This window comes from Arvicola amphibius, chromosome 12 (genome assembly GCF_903992535.2).
Source record: "Arvicola amphibius chromosome 12, mArvAmp1.2, whole genome shotgun sequence".
In the NCBI taxonomy this organism is placed as follows: Eukaryota; Metazoa; Chordata; class Mammalia; order Rodentia; family Cricetidae; genus Arvicola; species Arvicola amphibius.
In genome coordinates this window covers 130,439,030-130,465,651 of record NC_052058.2, presented here as the reverse complement: position 1 = coordinate 130,465,651, position 26,622 = coordinate 130,439,030, and positions in this window count along the sequence as shown.

Here is a 26,622-nt window from a genome sequence, read left to right as displayed (position 1 = left end):
TTTTCCTTCCCTCCCCTTCCTTCCATCCTTATGCCTACTCTCTCCCTCTCCAGGCCAAAGAGCCATCAGGTTTCCCTACACTATGTTAAGTCCAAGGTCCTCCCATCTATCCCCAAGTCCAGGAAGGTGATCAACCAAACTTATAAGGCTCACACACAGCCCGTCCATGCCATAGAGTCAAAGCATATCACCATTGTCCTTGGTTTCTCAGTCAGCCTCCTCCGTCAGCCACATTCAGAGAGTCTGGTTTGGTTTCATGTTCCATCAGTCCCTTTCCAACTAGTCTTGGTTGATCTCCCATTAGTTCTGTCTCACTGTCTCAGTGGTTGAACACACCCCCTCATGGTACTGACTTTCTTCTCATGTTCTCCCTCTTTCTGCTCCTCATCAGGACCTTGGGAGCTCAGTCTGGTGCTCCAATGTGGGGTGCTGTCTCTATCTCCCATCCATCACCAGGTGAAGGTTCTATGGTGATATGCAAGATATTCATGAGTATGTTATCGGATCTGGCCTTTTCAGGCTACCTCTCCACAGATTGCTCAAGCAACTAGCTGGGGGCATCTACCTGGATACCTGGGAACCCTCTAGAGTCAACTCTCTTGACAACGCTAATATGGCTCCCTTGATTAGGATCTATGCTTCCCTACTTCCATATTCATCCTTCCTATATCCCAAGCATCCCATTACCCCAAGATCTCCCCATCCTCCCCTACATGCTTTTGTCTCCCCATCTCCCCTTGCCCCCATCCCACCCCACCCCCAATTTCCCAATTTTTGCACGGCAATCTTGTCTACTTCCAATATCCAGGAGGATAACTATATGTTTTGCTTTGGGTTCACCTTCTTTTTATCTTCTCAAGGATGATGAATTATAAGCTCGATGTCCTTTAATTATGGCTAGAAACCAATTATGAGTGAGTACATCCCATGTTCATCTTTTTGGGTCTGTGTTACCTCACTCAGAATAGTGTTTTCTATTTACATCCATTTGCATGCAAAATTCAAGATGTCATTTTTTTATTGCTGAGTAGTATTCTAATATGTATATATTCCATAGTTTCTTCATCCATTCTTCCACTGAAGGGCATGTAGGTTGTTTCCAGGTTCTGGCTATTACAAATAATACTGCTATGAACATAGTTGAGCAAATGCTTTTGTAGTATGATTGGGCATCTCTTGGCTAAATTCCCAAGAGTGGAATTACTGGGTCCTGGGGTATGTTGATCCCGAATTTCCTGAGAAACTGCCACACTGCTTTCCAAAGTGGTTGCACAAGTGTGCATTCTCACCAGCAATGGATGAGTGTACCCCTTACTCCACAACCTCTCCAGCAAAGGCTATCATTGGTGTTTTTAATTTTAGCCAATCTGACAGGTATTGATGGTATCTCAAAGATGTTTTGATTTGCATTTCCCTGATAGCTAAGGAGGTTGAGCATGACCTTAAGTGTCTTTTGGTCATTTGAACTTCTTCTGTTGAGAATTCTATGTTCAGTTTAGTGCCTCATTTTTTTAATTGGGTTAATTAGCATTTTAAAGTATAGTTTCTTGTGTTCTTTATCTTGGAAATCATATTTTTGTCTGTTGCAGGGTTGTTGAAGATCTCCCAGTCAGTACGTTGCTATTTTGCCTTAATGACAGTGTCCTTTGCTTTACAAAAGCTTCTCTGTTTTAGGAGGCCCCATTTGTTCAATGTTGCCCTTATTGTCTGTGCTACTGGGGTTATACATAGGAAGTGGTCTCCTGTGCCCATGTGTTTAATCTTTGCAGTTGTAGAAGATATAAGGGCAATTAATAAGCATCTAAGACAGAGATCTCCAAAGTTACCTCATGATTTCCCATTATTGCTGAAATTGAGATTGCTCTGTTCATTGGTCCTTATTTCCTGCTTTATTTAAATGCACACAGTCCTTCAATCAGAGCACAGGAGTGCTAATAAAATCATCAGCAGTGTGGGTTCTTCCATTGGGCACTGGCTATTGTCCTGGTCTAAGAGAAGGACCTGGATATAACCAAAGGCTGGCTGTACAATTGCCCAGACTAGGCTGACTGCTCCTCAGTTTTGCAGGAGTCAGAGCTGTGGAAAGCAGCAAAGGCAGAGATTGTTTGATTCCCAGCATTATAGCTCTGAGCCATATGGTTCTGTGTCCTATGAAGCAAGTAGGATCCTGGATTTGAAGGTACTGTTTCTTTTTCAAAATGTGAGTTTTTTTCAAATTTCAATAGTCTCAATTAATAAGAAACAGAATGTTTTATGAGCATGATGTGGCTATGTAAAATCCAAATGGATATCAAATGCATCCGTACATTGTTGAACCGCAAATAATATTTTATGAACATACATGCAATTTCTGAGAGTATACAAGTATTATGACTATTTCCTTTCAAAAGTAATGTATCTGATTGTTGCTTAATCATTATTACAGTGTTGTATACCGTGTGAAAACTGGGGACTTTCAGAGAAATGGAAAAAAGTTTCTACTTAAAAATAAGCATGTCATTTCTGGAACTCATATATATATTCAATAACTGATAACATGTAAGTCTTTAAACATATGTGGGGACTCAGAAAAGGCATAACACAAAATGACAGCACAAAGTAGTAATTGGCAGCAAAGATTCATAATCACCTACCTACAAGTCAGAAATTTCAGCTTTGAAGTATATAGTCTGGTTGGAGACAATGGTAGTGAGATAAAGGATCGCACCATACTGGCCACAGGTGTTTTGTTTTGTTTGTTGATATGTGAGTCTGAACCCAGGGGAATCACATTTTTGTCTCACATCCAATTTCAATTTCTCAGCCTCAGCTGCAAAATAACTTCTGGTCAGGACAGTAAGGACCAGCAGCTCTGATGGAGATCTCCATGATTACCACAGTATTTGCTTTCTTTGTTGGAACTGAAATAACTCTCCTCATTGGTCCTTAATTCATGCTCAATTTGAATGCCCAAACTCCTTCCATCAGTGACCAGGAGTGCTAATAAAAGCATCAGCAGTGCAAGTTCTTTCCATTGGGGCTCTGGCTATAGTCCAGGTCTCTCAGTAGGACCTGGGAGTAACCAGAGCCCCACTGATCAAGCACCCAGACTGGGTAGAATGCTCCTCACATAATTAGGAGTCATAGCAGGTAACATGCAGCAAAGGCAGGGATTGCCAGATTCCAGCATTATAGCCCCATATCACCTGATCCTGAGTCCTATGCAGCAATAGGAATCTGTCTCTGAAGGTACTGCTTCTCTTATAAGATGTGATTGTTTTCTAAATTTCAATATTCTCACATTAATATTAAAAATAATATTTTACTAGTATGGTATGACTAATTAAAATTGAAATTGATGCCAAATGCCTGCAGATATTTGTGGAACCATGATGTGGAAGCTGACCAATCCCTTGTCCTAGGGGCATGACTCCCCTGGGGCACAAAATACCTTTAAAAGATCCCTGTTTGTTTGTTTTGCCCTCTTGGTTCCAGGCACTTTGCTAGAACGCTGGCTCTGTAAATTTTCTCCCATTTTCTCCTTTTATTAAAGCTGAGTATTTTATATAAGGCTAGTTTGGTTATTTCCAATTGCCGATCGACCATGCCCCTTCATTTGGTGTCCAACTCGGGGCATTAGGTATCCTTTAGCTCTGAACTCCAACGCCAGACACACAGCGTTTGGCTTTCATTGATTCAGTGGTCATCCCAGCCCTGCTCCTACAGAGCACAGGATGAGCTCATGACTGCCTGCTTCCCGGCCTTTGAGCTTGGGCAGACGCCGCTTTACAAGTGCTGGTACTGCTGACTAGGTTTACCTCTCCCTTACATGGGGCTAGAGGCATCCCCCCCCCTCCCCGCCCTCGCAGGAGAACTCCCATCTGTGCAGCTTCTGCGCTGTGGGTATTTGGTGTTGATTTTAATTCAGCAGGTCGCCCGCAGGCAGTTTTTTTTTTTTTTTTTTTTTTTTTTCCCAGGAGCTGCTTGGGTCTCAGCTTCCTGCATGTGCACAAGCTGAGGCTCGAGCCGTGCCTGGTCTGAGCTGCTCCCAGTCCCACGGTCCCACAGTGTGCCTGCCCAGAGCCTCTGCCCACTCCCTCTCGCTAGCCACGCAGATTACAGATTGCACCCTCTCAGCCCAGTTCCCTCCTCTGCCAGTCTCAGCAGCATCCCCGCCAGCTCCTGCACTGCCCCAGTTCCCAGTGCTTGAGAGCAAGTTAGCAAACAGGTGACTTGGCCAGAGGGCGCTAACCCCTCAGGTCTGCTGAGTCTGACCTTGGCCTCACCTCGTGCATTCCACAGCTATAACCTCCAGTTTTGAGCATTTGTTTTTAGGACCCGGTCCTGACTTTTTCTGCCACGTGGATCCAGGTGCACCCCGCCTGGCAGACAACAGTCATTACAGGTAAAATTTCTTTCGATTAAAAATAAATACATAAATACATAAAAATAAATACAGATTTGATTGAAAATGTCTGACAATACCACTGTTGAAGGATTTTATAGATTGTTTAATTCCACAATGGCTGAGTTATGGCAGAATGCAAATGAGGTTTTCTTAGTTTGGATATTTACAGGGCTTGGTATTTTTCTTATTCTTATTTTTTTTTCGTTATAACGTGGTTGGACAATAGGAAAATGATAGAGTCCTTACATGACAAATCCAGGATTCCTAAGGCAGAATTTAAAAAATTAAAAAACAGCACAACTGTTTTGAGAGACAACTTCCAAATGGTTGAGGTAATTTCAAAAACAATTCAGATAGACAATAACCACATCAAGAAACACTTTGAAGTTCTCAAGGAAAGGAATAGATCTTTGTCTGATATGACTCTGTCAACTGAGCAAAATTTAGGAAAGGATCAGTCTGCTATTGAGAAGAGATTCATTGCTGTGGAGGAGGGAACAGCTGATTTGAACCATAAATTTCAGTCCCTGTCTGTAGGAACTGAAACATTATCTGAGAAGATTCAAACTGCTGAATGTATTATTATGACTTTATGAAAGGGCTATGAAAGATTAATGGACAGAATTTCAATACAAGATGGCACAATTCATGCTATGAAAATTCTATCCAAGGATGAGACATTATCTGTATTGGACAAACTTCATATCTTAGAATCCTCTATGAAGGCCTTGGAACATAATTCTGGACAAGAGATCCAGGCCTTGCAGAAAGCAATGGTAAACAGATTTGAAAAGATTGAGGAAATTATAGACTCTGATGAACAGGAGCAAACAGTAGAAAGGAAAATCTTAACCCCATCAGTGAATAAAACTCTCCGGGATAATTTCCATAAAGCTCTCCGTGTCTTTCCAGTAATAACAACAGAGAAGGTGACTGGTTCTAGAAATCCTAGTGTCATCAAGGAACATACATGGGAACCCATCTGTATGAATGATCTGAAAGGAATTAAACAAGGTGTTATGAATGTTGGTATACATAGCTCCTTTGTTAAGGAGATGCTAAAAACATGGTCTATCAGCAACAAATCCACTCCAAATGATGGGATTCATTTGATCTCAGCAGTTCTAGAGAGTGGATCTCAATTAAATTGGAAGTGTATGTTCAGACAAGAGGCTAGACTTTAGAACATCAGTAAAGAGTGAAGGGAATTGACATTACCCTAGATCAAATTCTAGGTGAAGGACATTACCCTAGATCAAATTCTAGGTGAAGGACTTTTTTCTGATCCTCTAGAACAAGCTAATTATGATGAACACACCTTATCCATATGTACTACAGCAGGCTTAAAGGCTTTGGACAGGATTCAAGATCCAGGACAGAGAACGGAATCATATATCAGAGTTAAACAGGGTCAGAGAGAACCCTTTAGTGACTTTTTACAAAGACTAACTAAAGTGTACAAATAGGGATATCTGACCCAGAAGTAAGGCATATAATAATTGAGTCTTTGTCTTATGAGAATGCTAATGTGGAGTACCAAAGGATTTTGGTGCCTTTAAAGATCAGTTCAGTGCCATTGGATGAATGGGTCTTGCATACAATGAATATTGATAAGTTTGACTATGGCACTGAGACATGGTTGGAAGAAGCAATTGCCAATGGTAAAAGAAGACATCAAAATACCAAATGTTTTAATTGTGGCAAAATGGGACATATGAAAAAGAAATGTAGATAAGGGATTTCCAGAAATATAATAATAATAATAATAATAATAATAATAATAATAATAATAATACTGCCTCTTATAGGAATAAAAGAAATAGGAGGCAACAGGCTTCAGGTTTATGTAGGAGATGTGGAAAAGGCAGACACTGGACGACCGAATGTAGATCCACAAGAGATAGACAAGGCAACCCCTTGCCATTGGGAAATGCAATGGGGGGCCTCTCGCAAGCCCCCATGGTGAATGTGGTCCAGTCATTTCCCTTTACTGCAGAGAACCTGCCTCCTCAGGAAAATTAGAAAGCCCCATGCCTGGTGTTAAAAGCAAAAATGGCCTGAAAGATGAGCTATGAGTATTTTGGCAAACTTCTATAAGTGATCAAAGACCAAAGCTAAGAGTATGTGTAAATGGCATTTTCATTACTGGCCTGCTGGACACAGGTGCAGATGTAAGTATCATTACTCCAGAATCTTGGCATCTGTATTGACCTCTACGGGACGTAAATGTTCAGTTCCTGGGAATTGGAACCCTATCTCGAGTAAGGCAAAGTATGAGATGGGTTGAATGCATAGGGACAAAAGGACAAATAGGAAAATTAAGGCCATATGTAGCCAATATTGCAGTGAATTTATGGGGCTGTGACCTATTGCAGCAATGGAATACCCAAATTAACATTCCTGCTGCTTCTAGAGCCTATATTACTGAGGAAAATATTAATAGATATTACAGAAGGCAAAAACCAGCCATTCAGGCTGTACAAGAACACAAAACAATTGATGCTCCTTCAGAGATACTAAAAGCCCTGCATCTAAAATGGTTGAATGATAAACCAATATGGACAAAGCAATGGTCTTTAGCTGAAGAAAAGTTGCAGGCTTTAGAACAGCTGGTACAAGAGCAATTGGATGCTCAGCATATAGAAGAATCTACCAGCCCTTGGGATTCTCCTGTATTTGTGGTTAAGAAAAAATCTGGTAAATGGAGAATGGTGAAAGATCTCAGAGCTATGAACAAGGTTATTCAACCTATGCGTTCTCTGCAATCTGGAATTCCACTGCCCTCTTTATTACCAAAAGGATGGCCTCTCATAGTTATTGATTTAAAGGACTGTTTCTTCACTATACCTTTACAAGAGAAAGATAGAGAAAAGCTTGCCTTCACCGTGCCTACTTATAATAACTCTCAACCTACAAGGAGATACCAGTGGACCGTCCTTCCACAGGGCATGTTGAACTCTCCCACCCTGTGCCAATACTTTGTAAATCAACCATTGCAAATAATATGCAAGCTATTTCCCAAGTCTATTATTTATCATTACATGGATGACATTCTGTTGTATGATTCAAACATGGATACCTTGGAAACACTGAAGAAGTAAAAATAGTTTTACCTAAATTGCAGATTGCTCCTGAAAAAATTCAGAGAGGAGACTCTGTTGATTATCTAGGTTATAAAATAGGTTTGCAAAAAATTAAGACACAAAAGGCACAAATTAGCAGAGATCGACTACGGACACTTAATGACTTTCAAAGGTTGTTAGGAGACATTTCCAGCCTTCAACTGGCTGTTGGGATAACACCTGATATGATAATTCATTTAAATAAAACCTTGGATGATGAAAAAGACTTAAACAGTCCCAGGGAATTAACAGCTGAAGCATAAAAAGAACTGACAATGGTTAAAAAAAATTACAGGAGGCGCATGTGGATAGGGTGAATCCAGAACTCAGTTGTATTCTCATCATATTGCCTTCAAAATTTTCTCCTACAGGAATTTTAATGCAGAGATGATATTATCTTGGAATGGATCTTTCTACCACATAAACCAAGTATGAAAAACTTATGTGGAAAATATTTCTGAATTAATTATAAAAGGCAAATTGAGACTTCGTCAACTAGCAGGCATAGACCCAGCAGAAATTATAGTGCCTTTCATTGCTGATGAGTTAAATAAAATTATGGGAAGACAATGAACCATGGCAAAGAGTTTGTGCTAACTTTTTTGGGAGAAATTAATAACAACTATCCAAAAAGCAAGAGGCTTAACTTTATAAAGAAAACTTCTTGGATTCTTCCTAGAATCATCCGTGATGCTCCAATAACTGGAGCCCATACATTTTATACTGATGCTAATAAATCAGGGAAGGCAGGTTACTAATCAGAAGACTTAAGTAAGGTGGAACAAAGTCCTTATGATTCTGTCCAGAAGGCAGAATTATATGCCATTCTTATGGTGCTAAGAGACTTTAAAGAAACTCTTAATATTGTTACTGACTCACAATATGCAGAAAGAGTTATCTTACATATTGAAACTGCTGAATTAGTACCTGATGATACAGAACTAACCTCATATTTTATCCAGGTACAAGACATGATTAGGAACAGGCTTTGCCCTATGCATATAACACACATCCGATCCCATACGGGTCTGCCAGGTCCTCTAGCACAATGTAATGCAGATATTGATCAATTATTGATTCGTAGTGTGCTGCAGGCTTCTGAATTTCATGAAAAAATCATGTCAATAGCAAAGGCTTGAAGAAAGAGTTTTCTATTCCATGGCAACAAGCTAAGGAGATTGTAAAGAAATGCCCTACTTGCTCTTTCTATAACCAAACACCACTGCCTACAGGTGCTAATCCAAACGGCACTAAAAGGAATGAAATCTGGCAAATGGATGTGTTCTACTTTGCAGAATTTGGCACATAAAATATATACACCACACCATTGACACTTATTCAGGTTTCCAATGGGCAACTGCTTTAAGTTCAGAAAAAACTGATTCAGTAATCACTCATTTATTAGATGTTATGGCCATCATGGGTATACCTGCACAGATAAAGACAGATAATGGTCTGGCTTATGTCTCTAGGAAAATGAAACTGTTTTTTGCTTATTACAATATTAAGCATGTTACAGGTATACCATACAATCCTACGGGTCAAGCAGTCATAGAAAGGTCAAATAGAACTATGTTAAACAAACAGAAAGGGGTGGAAAATACCCCCAGAAATAGATTACATAATGCTTAATTAACCTTGAATTTTCTCAACGCTAATGAGAAGGGGACAATGGCTGCAGAAAGACATTGGATAATGGAAATGTCTGCTGAATTAAATCAACCAGTTTATTTACAGAATGTGCTGACCTTGCAATGGAAGCCAGGAGATGTGCTGCATTGGCGAAGGAGTTTTGCTCTTGTCTCCACAGGAGAAGAAAAATTGTGGATACCGTCAAAATTAATAAAGCTTTGGTTTGAAGAGGAGAAGCCTCTTGAAAAAAGAAAAATAATAATTCATACACAAGGATGATGATCATACTGGTGGTAAGAAAAAAATATAGGTTGGGGGCAGTGTTCTTTTCTTATCTCCACAGGAAAGCACTCATCTTCAAAGAATTTAAGGGACCCTGGATATATAAATCTGATGGATGGAAACTAGTTATGACACACTAAAGATCAGCAATAACAGTAAATAAGTTCCGTGAGTATGAAAAACAATTTTTTTAATGTTTCTCAATGTACATTTCTTTATAAATATTTAGAGCTGGTTTTGGAGTTTGACTCTGGCCCAGTCCTTCTTCAATTCCAAGCCTGTTGATAAGAGATATCTCAGAGTGTCTGTCTCAGGTCAGGAGTCATGTTATGGGAAATAATAATAATAATAATAATATACTTGATAAACCTTCTTTGCCTTCCCTCATACCTGTGTCTGTCTTTAATATACCTTTCATTGAATATATATATATACATATATATATATACATACACACATACATATATATATGTGTATATATATATATATATATATATATATATATATAATGTCTGTATATGTCTTTGTAGATAATGCTTACCTTTTCCATAACAAACAACAAATTTTCATTCAGTAATTTTTGAAGTTTCCAGGATGAAAATGGGATGCCACAACATCAACTCCACCTTGTTAATATGATGTCATATTTTTAATAACGCTAAAATTAGATCTGTTTTTTGGTACCAAATGCACAGGACACTTTTGAATGGTGCACATTTTTGACAACATTCTGGCCATATCTCCTCAAAACATTCAGAGGCTAGGTACAATTTTCTTAGATCAAATGTTAACCTGGGTATTTTACCATCATTCGCTTTCACAGGACCCCCTGAGAAGAACATCCCCCCCATGTCAGCTGGAAGTAAGCTTAGAGGACAATGCTCCCTCTCCCAACAAAGTTTGCCCTCAGGTTTAGGGACACTAATTGGTGGTTGGTTTAGGGTCGAGGGGATGGTGGAGGTATTATATGGACTCAGGGGTGTATATTGAAAAAAAGGGGGATATTAACTAGTTTGATGGGATGATTGATATTTGTGAGTTATTGTTTTTAGAAAACTGTATTGGTGCTGATTCTTATATATTGATATATTGAACATGGTACATGAGTATGCTTCTACCTCTGTTTAAAACAATTGTTATATTGAGATATTTACCATATTGCAATGTACATTTCTACCTCTGATATTATTTATGTAATGACATTGCTTACCATATTGCAATGTACATTTCTATCTCTGATATTATTTATGTAATGACATTGTTTACATTTGGAAATCATTGTCCTCATTTATTGCACAGTTGTTTATTCTCTTAATCTTCAATGTAGATAGGTATTGAGAATTAATGTTTGTCATATTTACATTTAGGATAATCAGGTTTTTTAGATACATAGAGATTATATTTAGTATAGATAGTATATTCTTCCACCTCTTCGAAGACCTGTAGAAAATTGCCTTTAATCTAACCTAGAATTTTGTACTTATGAGACACAATCACTCTTGGCAACACTGCTCTACTTCCGAGAGAACGTTGAGCACCAAAGACACTCCATTGGGAGCTTGTCTTCTTTTTGCCAGAACTGGCCTTTGGGCAAAAAAAAAAAAAGCCCATACCTCGAATGCTGACAAAGATACAGAATATCCATAAGTGGATAAAACAGAATTGTCTTATCTTGCCAAGACAGGGTAGGATAGTTGTACCAAAGGTTCCATGCCTTTGAAAAATGGTATGTCGGTTGTGTTAGGCCTTAGCCAAAGTTGGTAGTTCAACATTGCAAACAAGATTTTGGGTGATTGCCTAGGTAGTCAGTTGTCTCTGTCATCTGTTGCACATTTTGGAAGTTTCTCATTTGTACTTCCTGGTTGCTTAAGTAATATTACTTCCCTTCTCAGATCTTTGATGGGTTTGAAGATTAGATAATTGTAGCTACCTTCTACATTATTTAGACTCCTTGAAGTAGAATGCTTAGTAAAAATTTGTTATATGTTTCTTTCTTAATATAGTTTGCTGCTTGTAATTCAATATTTATTATCTATTCCCATTGTATATAGTTGTATTTGGTCTTGAATCTGTCTTATTTAGACAAAAGGGGGAGATGCTTGGGAAGCTGACCAATCCCTTGTCTGAAAGGCATGACCCCTCCGGATCACAAAATACCTTTAAAAGGACTGAGCTCCCAAGGTCCTGATGAGGAGCAGAAGGAGAGAGAACATGAGAAAGAAAGTCAGGAACGTGAGGGGTGCGTTCACTCATGGAGACGGTGGGACAGAACTAAAGGGAGATCACCAACTCCAGTTGGAATGGGACTGATGGATCATGCGACCAAACCCGTCTCTCTGAATGTGGCCAACAGTGGGGGCTGACTGAGAAGTAAAGGACAATGGCGCGGGGCTCTGATTCTTCTGCATGGACGGGCTCTGTGGGAGCCTTCTCAGCTTGGTCGATCACCTTCCTGGACCTGGGGGGAGTTGGGAGGACCTTGGTCTTAGCATAGAGTAGGGAACCCTGATGGCTCCTTGGCCTTGAGAGGGAGGGAGGGGAGGTATGGGTGGAGGGGAGGGGAGGGAAGGGGAGAAGGAGGGGAGGAGATGGAAATTTTTAAATATAAAAAAATAAACCATGAGAAAAAAAATAAAAAAAAATAAATAAAAGATCCTTGTTTGTGTGTTTAGCCCTCCTGCTTCCCAGCTCTTTGCTGGAACTCTGGCTCTGTAAGTTTCTCCCATTTTCCCCTTTTATTAAGGCTGAGAATTTTATATAAGGCTAGTTTGGTTATATCCAATTGCTGATTGACCATATCCTGTCAGAACCATACATAAAGACATATGTACTAATGTGTAATTTCTGAATGTATATAAGTTTGTGAATCCTTATTTCTAAACTGAATGTCTCAAGTTATTGCTTAATCAATGGACACTGCTAGACACAGTATACAATTTAAGATGTTCAAAGAAAGGATGAATATAACATTTTCACTTATAACACATACAAGTCATTTCAAGCTCTCACATATATTGAATAATGGATGAAGTTAAAGCATCTAAAAATGTATGTGTGGAATCTGACACAGCACATAAGAAAATGAAATCAGAAAGAAGAAATTTGCAGTTAGATTCATAATAACCCAGCTTCTGGCAAAAATGGACTCTTTCATGTAGTTAGCCTGGATATAGGCCCTGGTAGATGGATATAAGTTTTTCCCCTACTTGTGACATTTTTCTTTTTTGATAATTGAAGTCAGTACCCAGGGAAAATTACATTTTTCCCTCACATCCACATTCAGTTTTGTCCGTTCTTCTGCAGCACACATTCATGTGGGAGACAGGAATGAATCAGCATTTGTGAATGATATCTCTAGTTTACTTCCGAATATCTGTCCATTGCTGGAATTGAGATCACTCTCCTTATTGGTTCTTTTTTCATGATCAATTTGTATGCATACTCTCCATCAATCAGAGGCCAAGAGCACTAATAAAAGAGTCAGTTGTGCGGGTTCTTGCCAGTCAGGCTCTGGCTATAGTCCAGGTCTCAGTTGGACCTGCATATAACCAAAGCCAGACTGTACAATTGACTAGACTAGGCACACTGGTCCTCACTTCTTCAGGAGTCACATACTGTGGAAATCAGCAAATGCAGGGATTTTATGATTCTCAGTATTATAGCTCAGAGTCTTCTGCTCCTGTCTCATCTGCAAGAAATAACAATCTGATTCTTATGCTACTGCTCCTCTATTAAGATTTGACATCACTGTCTCATTCTTGAAAGAATTCTCTAAGAAAGAAATTCGAATTCAGACGTTAGTATCTGACAAACACTAATAAAGCCAGGCTCCTTTTTTTGCCCCCTGTGAGATATATTATGTGCATGGCTCCTGATTGTCAGAGTTTATCAGCAACCCTTTGATTCTATGAAAATATCAAGCAGTAACCTTGACAAATGTTGCTGTTCCTATCACTGGAGTCATTGGTATACATAGAAATATATTGCACGAAATTCATTTGTTATGATTCTGTTGTCACTTAGGGTCAAAAGTTCAAATCTCCAATGTTGATTTTCATTTCTTGTGTACTTTGTCTATATGTATCTATTACAAAAGTACATTAGATATAATAGTTTGACACCAGGTACTGATCCAGGTCACAGACAAGAAACGTTGAAAGTGGGGAATGCAAAGTACAGCATCAGAAAGAGAGGAACATTGCAGAATGCTTAGTTATATAAAACCAACGTCTCTGGGGACTCTGTACAGCAATATCAGCAACATATTTTGGCCTTTCTGATTGTCCTATGTGCATGTCTGAGTGACATTTCTTGGTTGATCATTGATGTTTGAGGGCCATTACAATATAAGTGAAAGCTTTGTATAGATGGTTAGTAGAAGCATATGAATTCAAAGTGTAGAATGGAAGTATTACCATGCTCTCTGTTTTTGTCCCTGCCTCCAGATATATGCATTATGCACTAAAAAAGAATTTTCATAATAGTGGACTCTATAATGTCTAATAATTCTATCTAAATGATTCTCCTGATCACAAATAGTAGGGCAGTGTTTCATCAAAGCAGCAGAAAACATACATCATATAGTGAAAGAAAATTATGTGTGCAAGAGTCATGTGCCCAAAATTTTGCTGAGATTGTTGTCTTTCTTTTGAAAATGGGGTTAAATAAATTTAGAAGGTTTCTGTAAATCAAATTGTAACTACATGATATTGGTGAATGTGCATTTCTTTTAGAACAGGTATGAGAAAAGAAATACCTCGATGTTCTATTTCATCTTTTCTATTTCATCTTTCCTTAGAAAGCCAATACAAGGTCACGGTGGTGTTAACTAAATTGCTTCATATGCATCTTCAATAAGGTTGTATAAATCAGTGACCTAGAAGCAGCTCAGGTTAAATGTTCATTTCTTCCTTCATAACTATGAAGTCATCATTAAATGGATGCTCAGTCAACATATAAACAGCAAGACCTCATTATATCATTAACACAGTTATAGTGATTGTGTGATATTTGCTATAATTCACCAACCACTAGATGGGGATCAAATCAAATTTTGCTTTAATGAAGTATTTTTGAAATATTTTATTTTCATACAAAATTCATATATCAGATCCTTCCTGGTTATACATATAAAATTTGACAGATTAGTTCTATTAAAACTTGAAAGAAATGTTTTTTTTTAATTATCTGACTATACTTTTTTTTTGCTTTGTATAGTTTGATGTTTATTAGAAGGATGTTGGAACTTGGGGAGGTCATCTTTTTTTCTAATTTTTTAATTAAAAATTTCCATCTCCTCCCCTCCTCCTCCCCCTTCCGTCCCCTCCCTTCCACCCATACCCTCAATCCCTCCCTCTCCAAGCCAAAGAGCCATCAGGGTTCCCTTCACTATGTTAAGTCCAAGGTCCTCCCAACTCCCCCTAAGTCCAGGAAGGTGAGCAATCAAATTGACAATGGCTCACAGTGAGTGACTTACAGCATGGACGGGCTCATTGTGAGTCACTATACTTTTTTTAAAAGAGCTAATGTATTAGGTTTAACGTAGTCACAATGTAAATATGCTTAGATATTGCAATACATATTTTCTTAAGATTCTTTTCTTCATATTTCCAAATACATCATCCATATTATAAATTACAGTGACTCTTTGATAACTTAGAAATGAAATTCCACAAGAACTTTATGTGACTTTTTAATATCTGTCTTATCATTTCATAAAAGCCCTTTCTTAATGTCTTTGCAAAGAAATGCAAACAGGAATAAAAGAGCTAAAACCTTGTTCAGGCTCAGTTGAAGAATCTCTTTTTATCAGTGTATTATGCACTATTATATAAATTATACATTGTTTATATCAAGAATCAATCAGTTCTTACTAGTAATTTCTCTATGTTGCCCAGGAGAGTATTCTATCTTTAAAGTCATATGATTCTTCTGCTCCATGATCTAGTGAGCTGTAACTGCTGGAAAATAACCAAGGGTTACCTATAATCCCTTAATATATTTATTTCTGAATAGGTGTTTAGGATATCATTTGTTTAGAAATTCAACTGAATTAATTTGGTAATATGAGTTGCAGAAGTGAGAATTCTTTATATGTTAGAATGAGTTCTTTGAATTCTTTAGGATCTTTTCATCTGTAAATTTATGTCATTTTCTTCTTGATGTATTATAATGTCTTTATCATGTATCAAATGTCCATAGTAAACACGGGATCCCTTCTGTTATTTCCTCATCTAATACAGCAGGCTATAGTCTTAAAACAAATGTTGAGTAGAAATGTGGAGAAAATGCATATTTTATTGTTTTTTAATTGGCTTATTGTGTTTTTTTCTATCTGGAATAATAAAATTTTACAGATAAAATTGTGCCTATGAAAATTTTTTTCTCCATCATTTTGTTTTAAATATAGACTTTCTCTTCCTTATTTGCTGAGCGTTTTTATCATGAAAGGGTTTTAGATTTTTAAAATATATTCTGTCCCTCTCTTTAGGAAATGACACAAAGTTATTATGTGTGTGTAGTATAACCAAACTCTTTATTTTCATCTTAGAAGAAAGTGTCTTATATACCCATTGGTTTCTTGTTTAGTTTTTTCTTCTTTTAATTCTGTGTCTCAGCAGTGTATTTAGATAAAATTTCACTTTGTATTACTTTATAAATACTTGTTTGAATTTTATGTATGTTAGTGTTTTGTTTTTAGGAATATCTTTTAATACCTGCTGGTTTGTGTCCCTTAATGGTCACAATGTTTGGTCGTATCCAATGCACTAGCGTTATAGAACTTTTTAAGATTTTTGTAGGTGCTGGGAATCAAATCAGTGTTCTTTGTAAGATTAGCAATTGGTATTAACTGTTGAGTCTTCTTTCCAAATCTTACCAATATTCTTAAGCCATATTTAACTTCTAAGATTTTCTGCATGTATTCTGTATTTGTTATACTACTTGTTTGAAACCATTAGATTTATGTTTTGTTCATTTTATTGACAAAGAAATTGTAAAAGATAATTACTTTTCCAAAAATATTAAAAACCCCTGTCAATCATGGTTTTAGTACACAAAATCACTACATGACCTAAAGAGACAAGGTCAGATGAGTCTAAGAGCAGAAATAAACCATGGATCTTCATCTGGATTCTGAAGATTCAGGAATGTGTGAAGCTTTAGTGCAGAGGATTCCTGATGTCATCCCACTTTAGGACCTAGTGCTGAAAAGTTGTTCACACTCTATACATTGGCTCATCGAGAATCGCAAGTTATTTACCATTTAACACAAGAAGAAGCATCCCTGATGAGGACTGAACATTGAACTGACTCATGAAGTCACAGCATTTCAGTAGGCATAATTCGTTTCTTTTCTTTTCCCATAGCAGTTTAGTCAGAGTAGGTTTTCCTGATAACCATAACCTATCTAAAATCAGATGCTGACCACATTAGCAGTATTGGTTATGGATTCTACCTCATGGAATAGCATTTTAAATCAATAGAAAGTACTTGGTTATTTCCATGTTTACTCAATAATGCACGATGGTATAGAGAAGTCAGGACACTAACATATGTTGCTAGTGATGTTCAAGAATTAATTCTCCCTCAAAAATATGCAGTGAGCCTTCCAGATAATGAAAAGTTGTCAGTATGTATGAATTTTTTTGAGGACAGGACCAATTTTCAATTTTGATGACATCAGCAAGAATGTCCTCAGCAATAGGGTGACAAAAAATAGGAGTAGAATAAATCACAGCACAGAAAAGTAGTGTAACTTGATGTTATATATTAATATTTCCAGTGAAAAATGATAATCTAGAAGGAGAAACAGATGAGGGACTAAGAACATGGCAGTGTTAGTTTAGATACAATGTGATGAATGTTTTCTTGTTCCTATTTTTTTGCGTGATTGAGTTGTTGTATCCAAACCCAATTTATCTTCCTGTTGCTTGTGGGGGATGCTCTGAAAATGCCTCCTTTACTCATTTCAAATAAATTTAAATAATGTCAAACCATTACATTTCCATGTTACAGACTAAAACTTCAGGAGTAATTATTAAGTGTCTTAAAGCCTAAACATTATCAAAATGAAGAAAAAGGAAAGACAGATTGCTTCTGTTATCACAGGTCTCAGAGCTGCCAATTTGCTTATATTATTTCCCATACCCATGCAGACAGTTCTTTTACCTGGAACAGAGTAAAATAGAACAGTAAGCATGTATACTAAAGATAGACTAGTGGTTGGAGAGAATTCTTGTTATTATTGTGCAGAACATCTAGTGCATTTTCTAATATTTCTTTTCTCACACATTAATACTGGAAAGAATATATTATGGGTATAAATTGGCTCTGTGAAGCCAAAATTAATTCCAAATACACAATCCAGGGTCGAGCTAGAAATGAAACCTTACAAACATGTATGTAATTGTTTAGCATATTCATGTGTTATTAATTTTTCTTTGTAAAATTAATGATACACCTTATATTTTAATCTTCTTTACATAGATAGATACAGTATAAAAATTAGTAATGGTTAGTGTGGGGCCTAAACATAATTTTCCCCCTTATAAATAAACAGTTTATTTTAAGTACACAGAAACACACACAAATATCCTTGTATGAGTTACATATTTATATAGGTATATGCACATACATATACATTTCTATATAAATGTGTATACATGTATTACAGAGACTATATATATATATATATATATATATATATGATTGATAACATTGCATTTGCGAAGGTTGAAATGGTAAAACAGAAAATGAGAGCAACAAGCAGTAATTGGCAGAGCAGAATAACAAAAAGGCAGCTTTATGCTTTTGGTACTGTGCCCCAGCAAACATACATAGGTTTAATTTCTATTTGCTAGAAAATTTATTTTGTCTGTATCAATTTAAGTCCAAGCCCTCGGTAAATGACTTTTTTTTTTTGTCTTGCCTCTTTCAGTATTACTTATTCTGTTGCAACACCCTTAGGTGGAAGTATAAAAAATATCAATAAGAATCTAAGACTGAGAACTCTGAGATTACCCCTGGATTTGGCTTCATTGCTGGAACAGAGATCATGGCCCTCATTGGGCCTTATTTTCTGCTCAAGTTCAATGCACACAATCATTCAAACAGAGTCCAAGAGTGAAATAATGAGTCAGCAGTGGGGCTTCTTACCAGTCAGGCTTTGGTTATTATCCAGTTCTCACAGTAGGACCATCATATAACCAACGAGAGACTGTACAATTGCCAGACTGTTGTGGAGTCATGCTATATAGGCAAAAATACCAGTATGAATAGCCATTCTATCATTTATCCTAAGCCTTATCACACTGTCTATTGTCATTTAATGAGCTGATGGAGTAAATGCACCAGATTTTCTAAGGGATGCTTTGTGAGAGAGGCTACCTATCTTTTAGGGCAAGGCCTGGACTCTATGAACTCACAAATGAATTAAGTGATCTCAATTATTAAAGAAAGAGAGAGAGCCCAGGGGAACTTCAAATAGAATAAGGATTGTGGTGATGGAAAAAAGAAATGTAATGTAGGGAGTGGAGTGCATTTTTATAAATACCAAATTTATGCATATTAATGTAAGCTAATTTAGACACATAAGTTACTGGTAATAAAAAGTAACAGACATTCACAGAGAATTTTTGAATCTATACATATATTTTAAGAATATTTCTTCTGAAATAACTATCCCTCTAAAATTGTTTTTCATTACTATAACACTATGTGCCATTTTGTGGCAATAGGGTATTTCAGATAAGATTTTTAGAACAACAGTTCTCTAATATTTACTCTCTCTTTCTTTCTTTCTCTCTCTCTCTCTCTCTCTGTCTTTCTTTCTTTCTTTATCTGTTTGTTATTTCTGAAAATGCCATATTACTTATGAATTCTAATTCCTGACACACCAGTCCTCCAACTAACACTACCTGCTCCCCATCTCACACTATCCAATCATCTGAGAGGGTGAGGCCTGCCAGGGGAGTCAACAAAGTTCTCACTTTACTTGAGGCAGGTCCAGTAACCTTCCTACTTCTTCAAGGCTGAACAAGCTATAACTCCATATGGAATTGCTCCATAGAGGCAGTTAAAGCACTAAGGATGAATATTGTTTCCTCAGCCAAAGGCCCAACAAACTGCCCAAGTTTGTTCTTATTCAGGTCCTGAAACTTTCACTCTGGATTCATTGAGCTCATACTTACTCAGGTCTAACTAACCCCTCAAGGACAGTCACAGAGATAGGAGCGACATTATGAGCAAATAGTCAAAACCATATTGGGGCCGGGCGGTGGTGGTGCACGCCTTTAATCCCAGCACTCTGGAGGCAGAGGCAGGCAGATCTCTGTGAGTTCGAGGCCAGCCTGGTCTACAAGAGCTAGTTCCAGGACAGGCTCTAAAAAAGCTGCAGAGAAACCCTGTCTCGAAAAACCAAAAAAAGAAAAAAGAAAAAAAAAAACATATTGGGAAAAACCCACAGACATCCACAGAAGCAGCAGCATTTCCTTTTTAATACCAAAAAGTTTTCAAAGGAAGTCTATTGAAGGAACGGGCGGGGGGCTGTATCCCGCCACCCGGCTAGCTTTACCCAAAATAATTACACAGAAACTGTATTCTTTTAAAACACTGCCTGGCCCATAGTTTCAGCCTCTTATTGGCTAATTCTCATATCTTGCTTTAACCCATATTTAGTAATTTATATAGCACCATGAGGGGTGCCTTACCAGGAGAGATCTTAACCTGCGTCCATCTTGGAAAGAAGCATGGCAGCTGCATATCGAGACTGCCTGAAGCGTCTCCCCAACTCTACTTCCTTGTTCCCACAATTCTGTTCTGTCTACTCCACCTACCTAATTTTCTGTCTCTTAAAGGGCCAAGGCAGTTTTCTTTATTAATTAATCAATGAAAGAAACATAGACAGATAACTCTCCTCCATCAGAAGTCTAGTAGATTTAATACATTAAAAAGTATTATAATACAAGCATATAATCATATCTTTGGGGTAAACTGAGAAAGGAAATTATTAAAGTGTCAGCAACAAGTTGCACTTCGCAACCAAGGGTCACATAAGAAAGGGTTGACAGAAACCAAGGGTTTGCTCTAGACAGTGAGTATCTATTCCCAAACATCAATCCAACTTAATAGTCCCTGACTCTACTGGCTGAATTTGAATATTGTTTTTTTAATATGTACTTATTTATTTATTTTACATTGTAACTGTAGCCTTCCCTCCCTCCTCTTCTCCCAGGACCTTATCCCACCTCCTTTCCACTTTTCATCCATCCCTCCTTTGTATTTGCTCAGAAAGGGGCAGGACTTCCAGGGGAATCAATAAGGACAGCAGGGCTGCCTAGGGTCTGTCTAAATTGGTGCCATCCTTGTAGACTAATTGCTGTTTCCATTACATTAGTCTTCTTCCTGATCCCATTGTTAATATTAGCTCAATCTTGGGGTAAATACTTCTTTCCCTATCTTTCCTTGTCATCCTCCCTGTTTCTGTTGCATCAGACAGTGAAGAGGGAGGGACAGGTGATTCAGTAGCAGCACTGGTGGAAATCACCTAGGTTACTGAAGGGTTTTTTTTCTTTCTTCCTCCAATCAGAGGCAAACACAGCAAATAAAAATTTCCTCAGCTGGGCATTGTAGCAGTCAGGCTTTGGCTAGATATACTGTGGGAATTATTTTCCTACACCAACCAGGTATGGGTTGTTCCTTTGCTCCACTGTGAAAAATATCTCTGAAGTGATAGTATTCACATCGCCACTGGAGATTCTCAAATACTGTTTTTATTTTTCCGACTGTCTTGTTATACAAAATTATCACATTAGATATCTTGTTTACTTGTTTAGTGGTTTGAAAATTTTAGGACATTGCTGTTGCTCATGGTTTATGCTTTTGTGTAAGAAACCTGAACACCTCAAATTGTTAAACACATAAGGAGATATCTTATTCTTTTTCTTCATGCTGAAAGCTTTGTTTTTCTACCACATTACTCACTGGGGATAAACACTTTTGCTTCTTGTTCTATATACTGTGGCATAGACAAGATGAACTTTCCACTAACATGAGGCACAACATGTGCATTCATGACTTTCCACTAACATGAGGCTGAGGCACGTAGACCTCTGAGTTCAAGGACAGCCTGGTCTAAAGAGTTATTCCAGGACAAAGATATACAGAGAACCTGTCTCAAAAAGTAAAAATAGAAGAAATAGAGGTTAAAACAAAGCCGCATAAGATGGAAAATACACAGAGAATCTTGATACTGTGTACTATTATGCTCTCTTTGAATTGTTTGAATTCTGAGGAAGAAGCAACAGCTGCTAAAAGATATTTGTTTATAAATGCTGCTGAACTAATCTAACATAGATATTTTGAAAATACTTTGACTTCAGAATTTGGATCTAAGGATATGATACTTTGGAAAAGAGATTCTTCTTTTGTTTTTACAGAAAATGAAACCCTGTGGATTGCTTTTATCCCAATATGGTATGATAGACCACGCCCTCCTGAAAGGTTGCTGTGAACACCCTCAAAAAATTACTTTGCTCAACTGACGACTGAGATGAACCTAGCACACAGGTTACACCATAAAAGATCTGATTAACAGCGTCCCCATTCAGCATGAAGCAGTTTGGAGATAAATAACTTCGCCCATGTTCCCAAACATTGTTTATAAGTGTTCTTTTACATTTAAAGGGGGATATGATATAGATATGAATAATTTGCATTGGTATGGATTTTAAGGTCAATTTTGTTATATGTATATGTATTTCTGATCTTGATTAAGCTATTGTGCTTGTGTAGTTCATTTTAAAATGTAATGTGTAATTAGAAATATAGGTTGTTAATGGATAATCATCGATAATAGTCAAGCTTGTAGTCATGTTAGTTAGATTTTCTAGATATGTAGAGATATATTTTAGTTAAATAGGCATTCTTCATATCTTTCAAAGGCTACAGAATATGGCATTTAATGTTTTAATAACTTAGATTTTTCATGACAATGAGACACATCTGCTTCTGGCAGCACCAATCTACTTCAAGAGGAGGATGGGCATCGAAGAGGCTCCTTATGGAGTTTGATAGCCATTTGGGCAAGAAACTGCACTTGCCTGGACTATTGCATAAAGTGGACACAAAGAACCCACAGAGAGAGGACTGCTGAACTTGACTAAAGGTGAGATGGTCTTTCGGGGTTCCTGATTCATGAAAGAGTCTGCGATACGTTCTTCAGGACACAGCAGAAAGTGACTGAACTGTCTTTGGAATTTCCTGCTTCATGGAAATGTCTGCTGGACACTGTGGGCCTGAAGGCCGAAGATGGATGCCCCAAAGGTACAGAGGAACTTTAGGTGACTGTCCAGGCAGCGAGTTGTCTCTGTCATTTCTAGAGTTTAAAAGTTACTTATTTCTTATTTACTTAAGTAGTATTATATCCTTCTGGAGTCTTTGATGGAGTTGAAGAATAAATAGGTAGTTATAGTTTTCCTTAGATATGATAAAAGATAAAATAGATATAAATATTGTGACTGTAATTCTTGCTTTATAACTATTTTGTTACATGTAGTTTTACTATGTTAAAGTGAAAGCCTTTCTTTTTTGTTTAAACAGAAAAGGGGGAAATGATGGAGGCAGGTTTTCTATCAATCTGTTGATTTCATTGGTTAACTAATAAAGAAAACTGCTTGGCCTAATAGGTTAGAAATAGGTGGGCGGAGTAGACAGAACAGGAAGAAGGAAGTGAGGTAGATGGCTCAGACAATTGCCCTGCCTCTACAGCCAGATGCAACGAAGCTCCAGCCCAAGATGGACGTACACTAGAATCCTTTCCCGGTAAGACACCCACTTTGTGGTGCTACATAGATTATTAGATATGGGTTAGTCATTGTCATGAATGCACAACAAAAGTCCTTTTAACTTAATGACTAATTTTCAAATTTCTGTATGTAGTGGGTTTTTTTTCCTCCACCGTCGGCCACATTCAGAGAGTGTTGTTTGGTCGCATGTTCCATCAGTCCCATTCCAACTGTAGTTGGTGATCTCTCGTTAGTTCAGTCCCACCGTCTCCATGGGTGAATGCACCCCTCACGGTCCTAACTTTCTTTCTCATGTTCTCCCTCCTTCTGCTCCTCATCAGGACCTTGGGAGCTCAGTCCGGTGCTCCAATGTGGGGCTCCATCATTCTCTCCATCCATCACCAGGTGGAGGTTCTATGGTTATATGCAAGAAATTCATCAGTATGGCTATAGGATCTGGCCTTTTCTGGCTTCCTCTCCTCAGTTGCCCAAGGAACTAGCTGGGGGAGTCTCCCTGGAAACCTGGGAACCCCTCTAGAGTCAAGTCTCTTGACAATCCTTAGATGGCTCCCTTACTTAAGATCTATGCTTCCCTGCTCCCATATCCACCCTTCCTATATCCCAAGCATCCCATTCCCCCGAGCTCTCCCCATCCTCCCCTTCACTCTTTTCTCTCCCCATCTCCCCTTGCCCCCATAACGCCCCACCCCCAAGTTCCCAATTTATGCCCGGCAGTCTTATCTACTTCCAACATCCAGGAGGATAACTATATGTTTTTATTTGGGTTCATCTTCTTATTGTCTTCTCAAGATCACGAATTATAGGCTCAATATCCTTTAATTATGGCTAGAAACCAATTATGAGTGAGTACATCCCATGTTCATCTTTTTGGGTCTGGGTTACCTCACTCAGAATAGTGTTTCACTAACATGGCCTAAAGGATAGAAATAGAATGGCTCAATTTTACATTCTTAATCCATTTATCTTCACATACATTCTAACATATCAAAAAATGGTAAGAAGGGAAAATAAATAATAGAAGTAATTCCTGTACATTGCTCTTCCAGTTGATGTTAGAATCATACTAATTATGAAGATTCTGAAACATGATCATAAGACATAACAATACACTTTAAAAGTTGCAGAGTAGTTTGATCAATAAAACCTTACAACTTAAAAAAAAAAAAGCACTTGCTGTTCTTGGAGAGGACAGGGCTTTGGTAACCAGCACCCAAGCTGGGGACCTCACATTTATTTGTAACTCCAGTTCCAGGGATTTAAAACTCCCAGAGTCCTCTGCAGGTACCTGCACTTATATACATAAACTCACACTCACACCAAAAATAAAAATAAGAACTATCTTTCTGAAAAAAAAAATGCTTCACCACTTTTATTCTGAAATCCTACCACAAATACTAATGTTGTCTAAGAAATTTTAACTACTGTTCTGCCAATCATCTAAATTTTTAAATATATCTACTGTAATACTATGTCTCCAGAATTTTAAATACTGCTACACGTGAGACAGTAGTACTTTATAAATTATTTACATTGCAATAACCTGATATAGCTGAAGAATTTTGAAATGTTTATGATGTACTTTCCAGAGATCAAAGGCTCTCTGTAAAGAAAAGAGCTTCTTTTAAGGCAGAAGATGGAGGTTGAGAGATTGGATGTGCTTAAGAGATGGATGATGGTGTTATTTAGTTCTCTTTTCCAAGGCAATTGACCGTTATCTTGGGACAATCATGAGACCCTTCTGGGAAATAGGTAGAGTCCTTGGTCTTGTGAAAAATTTCCATCCATTCACCAAAGTCAGGAAACATCGTAAGACCCTCCCTTGAGTATCCATATTACCTATCCTACAAGTTCTCTATGCAAATCAACACTGACTGATGTAGCTAGTGGAGAACCTGTGAGTATAAAAGTTAATGAAATGTATTACAGTTTGATTCCATAATAGGAATTATGAGAAATCCATGAGTGGTTCCTATAATGGGTAAAATTTGTCCTCCTTTGAATTATACATTTCTCTTAATGAAGAAAGAAAGAAATTTTTATGCATAACTATTTCTCTATAGAAGTCCTAGAATATTCCAATTAATTTCTGAAAAAATCCTTAATCCAAAACATGATTAGTGTTACTTATGTTGTTTAAACAGCTGATGAAAATGGAAAGGCACATTTCCTAAGCTATGCTAGAATTGAGAGAATGCCAATGTGATAGTATTAAGCACCATATGCAGGCTCACACAGCTGATTTACATGAAAACACATGTCACAGAAAAGAGAGTAAGTAATATATTAAGGATGAACTGGTGATTGGAGAAAATTCTAGTGATAGGAATGTAATGAACTGGTTCAAAATTTCAATATTAACATATTAACATTGCACAGAACATTTTACGAGTATTTATTAGCTCTATGAAACCAAAATTATCAAATGCATAATTTGACAACGGCATGCAGACAATTGTAGAAACATACTATATGAATAAAATGTGCAATTATTCAGAATATGCATGTACCATTAATATTTTTTTCTAAAAGGAAGACATCAGATTATTACTTAACAACCATAGTACTTAGTTAGCATATAAGGATGAGCAGTGCAGGGCCAGTAAGTAATATTTCCACCAGAACACACACATTTCTTTTCAGGATAGCATGTATGCATATATACCTACATACAAATATAAATATTTCATGTAGATTTTCAGGTTGTTAGACCAGACAGTTTGTTAGAGGATGTTTTTTTCATTTTGATAATTGCAGCCAGAGCGCTGAGCAAATTAGATATTCCCTAACTTCCAATTTAAATTTCAAAGCTTCAGCTACGAAATACATTCATTTGGGGACAAGATTGAATGATCTGCTCTGATGGATAGCTCTAAAGACACAGCAAAATTTGTCTCCATGACTATAAATGAGATCCTTATTGGTCTTATTTGATCCTCAGTTTGAGTGGCCACACTCACTCAATCAGAAGAAAAGAGTGCTAAAAAGTGTCAGCAGTGTGGCTTCTTACTAGTCAGGCTGTGGCTTTTGTCCAGGTCTCAGTTGGTCCTGGGTATAAGCAAAGTCCCACAGTCTTTGACCCAGACAAGGAATCCTGCTTTTGACCTATGCAGGACTCGGGAGCCAGAGAATTTCACAAAGGCAACAATTATTAGATTCCCAGGTTTAGAGTACCAAGTCACCTGCTCCTGCTTGCTGTGCAGCAAGTAGCTTCCTGTTTTGAAGTTACACTTTCTCTTTAAGATGTGCGATCTTATTCTCAGCATTAAAGAGCTATATCTTTTGTAAGAAAGATAATCCTTTGCAAATGTTCTTGTCTTTCATACCCTACGAATATCCACTTTAGGAGATCTATGGCAGGGTCAATGCTCATTGTCAACCCCTAGGGTCTAGGAAA